At 40.2% G+C, this 9,992-nt stretch overlaps 1 pseudogene across 1 annotated transcript; it reads right to left on the reverse strand.

Moving 5' to 3' along the window:
* Positions 1 to 1,944: 1,944 nt before the first annotated feature.
* On the reverse strand, positions 1,945 to 6,807 carry LOC149104182 (uncharacterized; annotated as a pseudogene). The gene is made up of 2 exons (XR_016201606.1): positions 6,676 to 6,807; positions 1,945 to 4,330 (listed from the first exon to the last, which is right to left on the reverse strand). The product of XR_016201606.1 is annotated as an uncharacterized LOC149104182 (transcript).
* Positions 6,808 to 9,992: the final 3,185 nt, after the last annotated feature.

Consider the following 9,992-nt stretch of genomic DNA (forward strand, 5'->3'; position numbering starts at 1 on the left):
TCTAATACTACGTCTTCTCTAAGTAAAAAACGTAGTGACCCTATGATCAACAGATGAATTCTTGTCGCTATCTAAAACCCATTTGCTTTAATAACAACGATAACAGATTTCCTGTGGCGCGTAGTTCAGAACGCGACAATTGTTAACAAAAGATAAGCGTTAAAATGACAATAAAAACCGAAATGGACCGTCTTAAAAAGACAGTCTCAGCCGACTCAATAATGAAAACCTTTTTGATTAATCTCCAGGCCGTGTTGAAAAACAAAATGTTGATCATTGGGCACATTTCTATAATTATGATGAGAACAAGAAAAGTTTAAAGAGCGATTTCTGTATGGCCTGGAAAAACACTGGCGGTTTTCCCGAGTTTTCGCAATCTGTTTCATTATAGACGGAGAGAACTATATTTGATTAACAAATAAGAAAGACCTCGCGCCGTTAACTCCGTTCACGAAACAAATCAAATTGCTTCGTTTTAGTTTATCTAGATCATACAGAAATCGTTCGAGCATCTCCGTCATCAGACTATAAGCACATATCAAACTCAAACGCGCTTGATTATAATAGCTATATAATGGATATACATGCCAGAAAATCTATTAATAACAAAACTACGAAACGTTTAAAAGGACTCAGTACTAAAGTATTTAAACTTATATAAAGAAGCTAAGTTGCTTGATAATATATTGGAAAATATTCTAAAAAGTGTAAAAAAGAGTTGACAATTTAAAGCTCTTCATAATGAGCTCCTTATCTTCTCCACATTCTTCGATAGTCTGACCAACCAGGTGGAGGTACTAGGTTAGGCAAGAAATCCCATAATTCATCTGCTATTTGAGCAGGAGACTTAGCAACGAACGTTTCAAATTCTAACCGAAATAAGAAAACTCCCTCCGGAATGCACGAAGGTTCGAGTTCGCCCTTATTAATGGCATAAATTTCCTGTCTACAATGGGGGCATTTTCTTTTACTGGTACTCGCATGCTGAAAACATTTTAGCAAACAGCTCTCGTGCATAAAAACCTTGCAACAAGGAAGTCTACGAGAAGCCAGTGGCCCCGGAGTGTAACAAATCAAACACTTTGTTTGCAGAAAAGTTTGCAAACGTTGTTGATCTCTTTGGACATTTTTGCGCTTTTTACCCATTGCGGTCTGAATTTTGTAGATTCACCTAAAAAACTCTAACTCAATATTTCTCTGCTCAGTGGCAGTAATGGCTTCTCAAAGAAACCAAAAGGTGTCAGAATTAATATTCCGACAGGGTACCCTCTATAAATTGCCTATTGCAATGTACGTCCTCGGGTCTCTATCAGAAATTACCAATTATTAATTGCCTCTGAATCACAAACAAAAGAAAGAAAATTTTGGACAGCAGAACTGTTTTCTGTATACATTCAGACGAGAATCAACAGAGTTTTCTAATTAAACGCCAACTGAGTTTAATTCCCTATTTCCTTAATTAGGTGCCCTAATAACAACCGCCTCTAAAATGTTAGTCGACTTAACGTTCAATGCCTTGGGCGATGTCAAGATCCAGTCGAAAAGGCGAAATTTGAAATTAATGTTCAGGACGCTAGTTTAAGGAAACGCAGTATTATAACTTAGAAAATCTCTTGGTTTCTCCCGACGATCCCAGGCAACCCTCGATTTGACACGACATTTCGTGGGTAAATGGAACATGCATGTTTTGACTTGGATTTTCAGAACAGCGAGAAATCCGTACCCGGCTTATTTGACGCGAATGGCGTTCAATTCAGCGCCATATGCCAGTTTTTGACTTAAGTTTTTAGTGCAGCGAACAATCCGTAAAGCTCATTTGACACGAATGGAGTTCCATTCAGTGCAAATGCGAGTTATTTCTGTTTTCATTAACGAGGTTTGAAAAAAAATTTAGGCAGCTAAATTTGAAAAAAAAGCATTACACAAATATAGCTATTGCTCGTTTTTATAACTTCAGATGTAACGGATAGAGTCAACGGAATCATGCTGTTATGTGTCAACATTGCTATAACGACTCTAAAAATGATTTGAAAACGTTTTTTTTAAAATCATTTTTCTCTGAAAATGACTAGAAAATGATTTTCGATGCGATGTTAGACAGAAACAGCTGACTTCAGTTGTTGATAAATCTCTTTCTTGGCACTCCGAAGCTCATAACTGCCTTCGTCTCGCTTATAAGTGACATCCAGTGGGTAGATGAGACTCGAAACCTTCTCCTCCCAGACCGAATGGCCAACCTGAAACTTGTAGTGGTTTGGCTTGCCTTCTATTTGCTTTAGCCACGCCAAGCGCACGCTCTGACCATCTGCGCTGTACTTTAAAACCTTAGCCAAGAATATCTCGGGCGATTTAGCTCGTGCATCAGCCGGTATAAGAGCGCATATTTCTCCACGAGCGGGTAGATCACGTTCTTCCCCTGATGAATCATCCTCGACTTCGTCGTCAACATTGCAAGATGTACCTGGAACGTCGTCCACTATGGCGTTAACTGCTGATTGATTAAGGTAGTGCAATGCGCGTTTCGTTCTTTCCTGTTGACTTCTTTTGACGTAGACCTGCATTTGAGTACGCAAACTGTGCTTACAGACACGAGCTAAGCTTTCTGCCAGCTGTACATCGGAACTTTCTTTGCTAGACCTAAAGTTTTCCACCAATGCGTGTCGCATTTCGTTCATTGTGCAGTGAAAGGCGAGATTCTCCCGAAAGATTTTCGCCAAGTAACTGGAGAAAGATCCCGGTGATTTAAAAAATGAGCCTCGGTTGTTGACAAAAAAAAGTCATGACTACAGCCCCGGGGTATGAGCTTTAGTCGCGACCGTTCGACGTAACGCTTAACATGAAAATCCACGAAATGAAATTCGCTCATTTCTATGACATTCGGGCCGTATCTTTTCACCGTTTTGTAACCTTTCTCGACGAGACGGGTGACTCCGTTTTTCGCAAACACCATAAAGTTCTCTCCGTTCGGTAGCTTCCCGACGATTTCATCAACTTCGTTCTCTGGGATATCTGTAACGATGCGAAGGGTTCTGAACTCTTTAGCACGGCCTGGATTTATCGCAAAAAGTAGCAATAGTGTGAAATTCATGTGCAGACGTGCTTTCTGTCGCACATCGAGTTCGTCTTCGAATTGTTGATGAAGGGAACGGGTTAATTCTTGAAATTGCGGCCAAAACAGCCTTCTCTTCTCAGGTTCTTTGGTGGATTCCAAAACAGCATGTTCTCTGAGGAGTTGGTTCTGAAGGGCGCGAAGATCACTAATGCTATCCACTGCGTCATAATTTCCGCGACTCTCGTTTGCATGCAGGAATTTCGCAACCTTTATGAAGGACATTACATAAAGGGCAGCAGTGTTGTTCTTAACTCGCCGGCTATGCTTTATGTGCTTGATAAAGGATTCCACGATATTCATATTTTCCACCAATTCCAATCGAATGTCTAGCTTCAACGTGCGCGAACAATAAGCCAAAAAGATCACTAACCGTTCCAAAGTTTTCGCCCACGTGACATCCGACAGTTTGGACTGTCTGCGCTTAAAATTCAAGTCTGATTGAAAGAATTCCTTCATTTCACTCACACGTTTAACGACGTCGGGGAAGCAATCTATATCTATATCTTTTTTATGAAACAGCTCGACAATGCCATAATCTTGTTTGCCAGCGCTTTCTTCGTCCGGTGAGGACTCGAAATTGGTATCGCTGTCCGAGGAATAACTTGACTCGGGTTCCGAGTCTGTCGAAATCTGCTCATCGACTATTTGTTCCTGTGATTCTGAAAACCCAGTCATTGGCTTTTCTACGGCTAAACTTCCCGGAGAAGAATTCAAGAGATTTTCTACTAAGAAATTGGTACTTAACCCATGTTTTTTGGGAGGCATAGTGGACTCTACATTATCCCTTAAAAAAATGTCCCCTACGTTCTGATTTTGTCCTCCCCCGTGTGTGTAGTTAGTATCGCTACTATCACTAAGATTACTTAAGAAAGGTCCATACAGTTTTTTAGAGTTTTCCTTTCTTTCTTCGCGTGAATCGTGATAAGCTTCAAGAATGACAACGTCTCGTTTGTAAATCAACGAGAGGAATTTGTAACAGGCCAAGTAAGGTCTAGCAGTTCTCAACTTGTTCTGAATTTCTTGAGGCGCCTTCAACAGCTTAAGACCAAGATTTCTCATGCGACTTTTAATCGTACTTTTAGGAATGTTAGGAAATAGTTTATCGCAGACCTCAACGAAGACGAAGTGAAGACTTCCATAGCATGATACTGGTTCGATTTTCCGCTGTTGGATTGGGATTATTTCTTCGGAAACAGAGTACTGACTTTGGAAAGTTACCTGTGGGGGGAAAGAGAGGTCTGTTAGTTTTTGGAAACCAAAATCCTACTTCATTCATCTGTGCGCCACAGAGTTGTGTACGCTATGCTCCACTCGCGCAAATGTGATATATTTCGGAGTTTTCACTAGCCCACAAGAAGGAAACTCAATATATTGTTTCCACAGAAATGCTTACCTTAGTGGTACATTTTATCCTGTCCACTTTTGAGAAAATTTATCGTTTTATTTGCAGGGAAAATTGATGCTGAGGACGGTTTCAAAGGCTGAAAGCACTGTCAGATATTAGGAATAGCTAGGAAAAAGCATTTTCATTTTTTTGCGCTTTCTGTTTTTCAACTTCTGGTAAATTGTGTTTATCTTGGGATGGAAATTACTTATCCTCAAGAACGAGTTAAAGAGGTAAGTCACCAAACAAAATATAGCTACACATTGAAAAGTATCTGGTATGAAATACAAATTACATAGAAACTTCAATTTAGGACGCCTTCTTTGATTTTTAGGAACAGTGAGTCTATAAACTGTATACGGCTGAATAAAAATAATGTAAACAGAATTTGCGTCACCACTATTTGCATATGCACTGTTGTTATTTGTTATTTGAAACGAACAGCACTGGATGTTTAGCAGCATTATCGCCCCCTCACTCCATATACTCTATAAGCTTGGAGCCTCCTTTACTGACAAACTTAAAAAATGGGTTAGAATATTTTTTGGCAATGTGCTACTTTTAGGAAGTTACTCCGTTCGATAACTGACAGCCGTGAAGAAATGAATTCAAGTAGAGAGCTAGTTATTTACGCTTAACCCACGAAACAAAACATAATTACACACTGAGAATGGCTTGTAAACAATTTTAAAGAAAACAGAAAATTATTGTTAAACTTAATATTTGTCACCAGTCTGTCAAATTTTAAGGAATTTCACAGCAGGAAACGTAAAAAATTCACTGTCAGTCTTTAATTCTGATGTAGTGCTCAAATTTCATCATACTTACCCCCGCAGGTTGGCGGCGGATGAAAATTTGACAATATCCTCAAGATCAAGCTACCGACCTTCATCAAAAATAAAAATATCTCTAGACATTAACTAGTATCTGGCACGAAATAAAATTTGAATAGAACTTCCATTTGGTAAATCTTTGAATTTTAACAACAGCGAGTCTATCAACTAAATACGGCTGACTTTAAATAATGTAAACAGAATTCGCGTCTCGCCTATCTGTAGATGCATTGTCGTTATTCGACACGAACAGCACTGGATGTTTATCAGCATTATACTCCCTCCTTTGCTCCATATACTATATAAGCTAGGAGCATAGTTTATTAAAGAACTAAAAAATGGGTTAAAATATTTTCATTAGCGACGTTGGCTAGTTCGATTTCTGACAGCCGCGAAAAAATTAATTCAAGTAACGAGCAATTTATTTCCGCTTAACTCACGAAACAAACCAAAATTATGCGTTGGGTAATGGCTTGTAAACAATTTTAACAACAAAAAATTTATATATAAGGATCTGTCTTCGTTTTCAACAAACAGATGGTCTGCAAACAAAAGCCAATAGATTTTGCTTTGTAAACATTAAAGTTTGGGTAGCAGTTGTTGGGTGTCAAATAACGCAAGCAGAAGGTTTTTGATGTTATCAACTCGTTACATTACATGAAAGGCAAATAACACAAGCAGAGTTCTCCATTCGAGAATCGCATGTCATAACATCGACTTAAAAATATTTCATGACATTGCGTACCCCAATAGAAGTTTCTCGAAACGACCAATTCGAAACTTTCGTCCCATCGAGAATTTCATGCAAGATATGACAAGCGAAATTATCCATTCCACAATTGCATATAATTACTACGACTCACAGATATTTCACAACATCATGTTACCATTATCTAAGTTTGTCGATACGACAGATTCCTTTCATTCGTGGAAAGGAAAATTTTCTGCACGAACCTACAAGCACACTCCTCCATTAGACAATTTGATGTAAATACAAGCCCTTGTAGGGCTTACTTTATTTTACACAACGATACAAAACGAAAGAAACAAATCTATACCGAAATAAACGTATCAAGTATCAAAACAGTAAAATTCCTCTGTACGAAAACCTAAAAAGGAATAAAACAGCGGAACTCCGAAATTTGTAAATTCGAAGATCTGTATTTCGAGAACCGAGTCCTTCCAAGACTGTACTATATAACACTTATTGCTTCAGATTATTTAACACTTCGTACATACAACTGGATGCAGTGATATTTTTTAACAGCGAGTTATAGCCGAAAGATCACAAGTGCTCCATTTCGCAAATTACAAATACGTATTTTAAGAAACGGGTGCTTCAGTACCTTACTTCCTTCGTTACCATAGTGATAAAGCGAACATTAACTCGTGAAAGGTGAGTCAAGTAGTAGGCACTCCTTTTACCGAGCACAAATCTGTAAGCTCGAAACCGAGCGTGCAATAATTTTTCCCCTGAGGATTTCCCTGCAAACCAAGGCCATCACGTGCCAGTTTAGAGTACCGGGTACTGGGAAATATGATCCAAGTTCTGGATATCAACCCATAGTTGCTCAACCGAGCGTTCAATTGTTTTTCCTTGTCCATTTCACTGCAACCCAAGGCCATCAGAAGTTAGTATAGAGTCCCTGGGACTGGACAATATCCCCCAAGTTCCGGGAAATCGAGCCAAAGTTGGTCAAAATCACGATGCGTGTAAGTCGGTCTTCGCTACCTTTTTCACTCTTAAAATTAAGTGGGGCTAGTTTTACCTCCATCCATGTCACTGAAAACGAAGGCTATCACGATGTAGTCTAGAGTCCCTGAAACTGGAAAATATCATCAAAGTTCCGGCATATCGAGCCAAAATTGGTCAAAATCACGATGCGCGTAAGGCGGTCTCGGCTATTCTTACAGTCTTAAAATGAAGTGGGGCTATAATTCGGTCTAGAAGCTCAAAACCAAACGTTCCAATATTTTTCCTCTGTCCATTTCACTGAAAATCAAGGCCATCACAAGTTAGTTTGAAGTCCCTGGGACTGGAAAATAATCGAGCCAAAGGTGATCAAAATCACAATGCACGTAAGGCGGTCTCGGCTACTCTATCAGTCTTAAAATAAAGTGGGGCTATATTTTGGCCTACAAGCTCGAAACCGAGCGTTCAAATATTTTTCTCTGTCCATTTCACTAAAAACCCAGGCCATCACGAATTAGTTAAGAGTCCCTGGGACTGGAAAATATCCGAAAAGCTCCAGGAAATCGAGCCAAAATTGGTCAAAATCACGATGCTCATAAGGCGGTCTCGGCTACTCAATCAGTCCTTAAATGAAGTGACGTGGAGCTATCTTTCGGCCTAGAACCTCGAAACCGAGCGTTCAAATATTTTTCCTCTGTCCATTTCACTAAAACCCAGGCCATCACAAGTTAAGTTTAGAGTCCATGTGACTAGAAAATATCGCCCAAGTTCCGGCAAATCGAGTCAAAGTTGGTCAACATCCCTATGCCCATAAGGCGGTCTCGGCTACTCAATCAGGATTAAAATAAAGTGACCTGGGGCTAAATGTCAACCTAGAAGCTCGAGATCGAGCGTTCAAATATTTTTCCTCTGTCCATTCTACTGAAAACCAAGGCCATCACCAGCTACTTTAGAGTCCCTGGGACTGGAAAATATCCCCGAAGTTCCGCAAAATCGAGCCAAAGTTGGTCAAAATCAAGATGCGCGCAAGGCAGTCTCGGCTACTCTATCAGTCTTAAAATGAAGTGAGGCTATATCTCGCCCTAGAAGCTCGAAACCGAGCGTTCGAATATTTTTCCTCTGGCCATTTCACTGAAAACCAAGGCCATCACCAGCTCATTTACAGTCCCTGGGACGGGAAAATATCCCTGACGTTCTGACAAATTTAGCCAAAGTTGGTCAAAATTACCGTCGATGCGCATAAGGCGGTCTCGGCTACTTTTTTAGTCTTAAAATGAAGTGGGGCTATATTTCGGCGTAGAAGCTGGAAACCGAGCGTTCAAATATTTCTCCTCTGTCCATTTCACTTAAAACCAAGGCCATCACGAATTAGTTTAGAGTCCCTCCCACTGGAAAATATCCCCTAAGTTCTGGCAAATCGAGCCAAAGTTAGCCAAAATTACGATGCGCGTAGGGCGAGCTATATTTCGGCCTAGAAGCTAGAAACCGAGCGTTCAAACATTTTTCCTCTGCCAATTTAACCTAAAACCAAGGTTATCACGAGTTAGTTTAGAGTCCCCGAGACTGGAAAATATCCCCCAAGTTCCTGGAAATCTACACAAAGTTGTTCAAAATTACGCTGCGCGTAAGGCGGTTTCGGCTATATTTCGGGGCTATATTTCGGCCTAGAAGCTCGAAAAAGAGCGTTCAAATATTTTCCTCCGCTTATTTCACACAAAACCAAGGCCATTATGAGTTAGTTTAGAGTCCCCGGGACTGGAAAATCTCCTCCAAGCTCCTGGAAATCGACCCGCAGTTGTTCAAAATTACGCTGCGCATAACGCGGTCTCGGCTACCCTTTTAGTCTTAAAATAAGTGAAGCTATATTTCGGCCTAAAAGCTCGAAATCGAGCGCTCAAATATTTTTCCTCTGCCCATTTCACTGAAAACCAAGGCCATCAGTATTTAGTTCAGAGTCCCCGAAACTGGAAAATATCCTCCAAATTCCTGGAAATCGGCCCAAAGTTGGTCAAAAGTACGCTGCGAGTAAGGCGGTCTCGGTTACCTTTTTGCTCATGGATGTTAGACATCCATGAGCTTATAAGGCAGTCGGATGGCGTTCACTCACTCACTCAGTCCATTGTGATTAATTTATTCATTAAAACTGGATTAAATAGTTTTCACCTATCCCTCCCCTGCTAAGTATAATTTTTGTCCCAGACACTTCGTACTGTTTGTTTGGCTTGTTTTAGGGGGGACAAGAAAGGCGAAATTTTGTCCTGTAACACGGAGTTTATACAGGGGAGTTTATACATGGCGGTTAAGACGGCACGAAGATGGATTTTGGTTCAACCCGTGGAGTTTTAAAATGGAAAGTTCTTAAGCTAATCAGCAGTAGCTGCGACAAATACACATGGAAAGACTAGAAGGACATACTATACCATTTTTGTGCGGCATTTTGAGGAGACCTTCGTGGAGTGGTAAAATGGAAAATTATCAAGCTAAGGAACACTAGCTTCGACAACGGACATTGAAATCCTGAAAGCTACGATGCTCGTTTCGAAATCTTTAAAGCTACGATGTTAAAAAGCGACGATGTCATGTCACGACCGAGGACAAAAAGTCTTTTAAAATGTCACCCGGAGGAGGAAACAATGCAATGGGCCATGAATTCTGTATCATCTGGAACCTAAGGTGAGCCTCCTTGTTGTGTCGTATTTTTTACTACGCCTTTTATACGAGGGGGATTATTTCGTTCGGAAAGTAGCTCTGGTGCAGGGTCGACCGCTCTTTGAATGAAAAACAAAGACAGTTTTCTATCATGTCTTATCAGATTTCTAAATAGTATCACTGGAGAAAATCCAGATGATCTGAATAAAGTCAAGACTGCCCCAACTAGTAAAGCAGCATTCAGCATTAAAGGCAATACACTACATGCTGCTTTTAAGATACCTGCCAATAGAGGTTTTGAGCATTTTGCACTGGACAGTG

Source organism: Orbicella faveolata, unplaced genomic scaffold (genome assembly GCF_042242905.1).
Source record: "Orbicella faveolata isolate gen_17 unplaced genomic scaffold, um_ofav_v1 contig_34, whole genome shotgun sequence".
NCBI lineage: Eukaryota > Metazoa > Cnidaria > Anthozoa > Scleractinia > Merulinidae > Orbicella > Orbicella faveolata.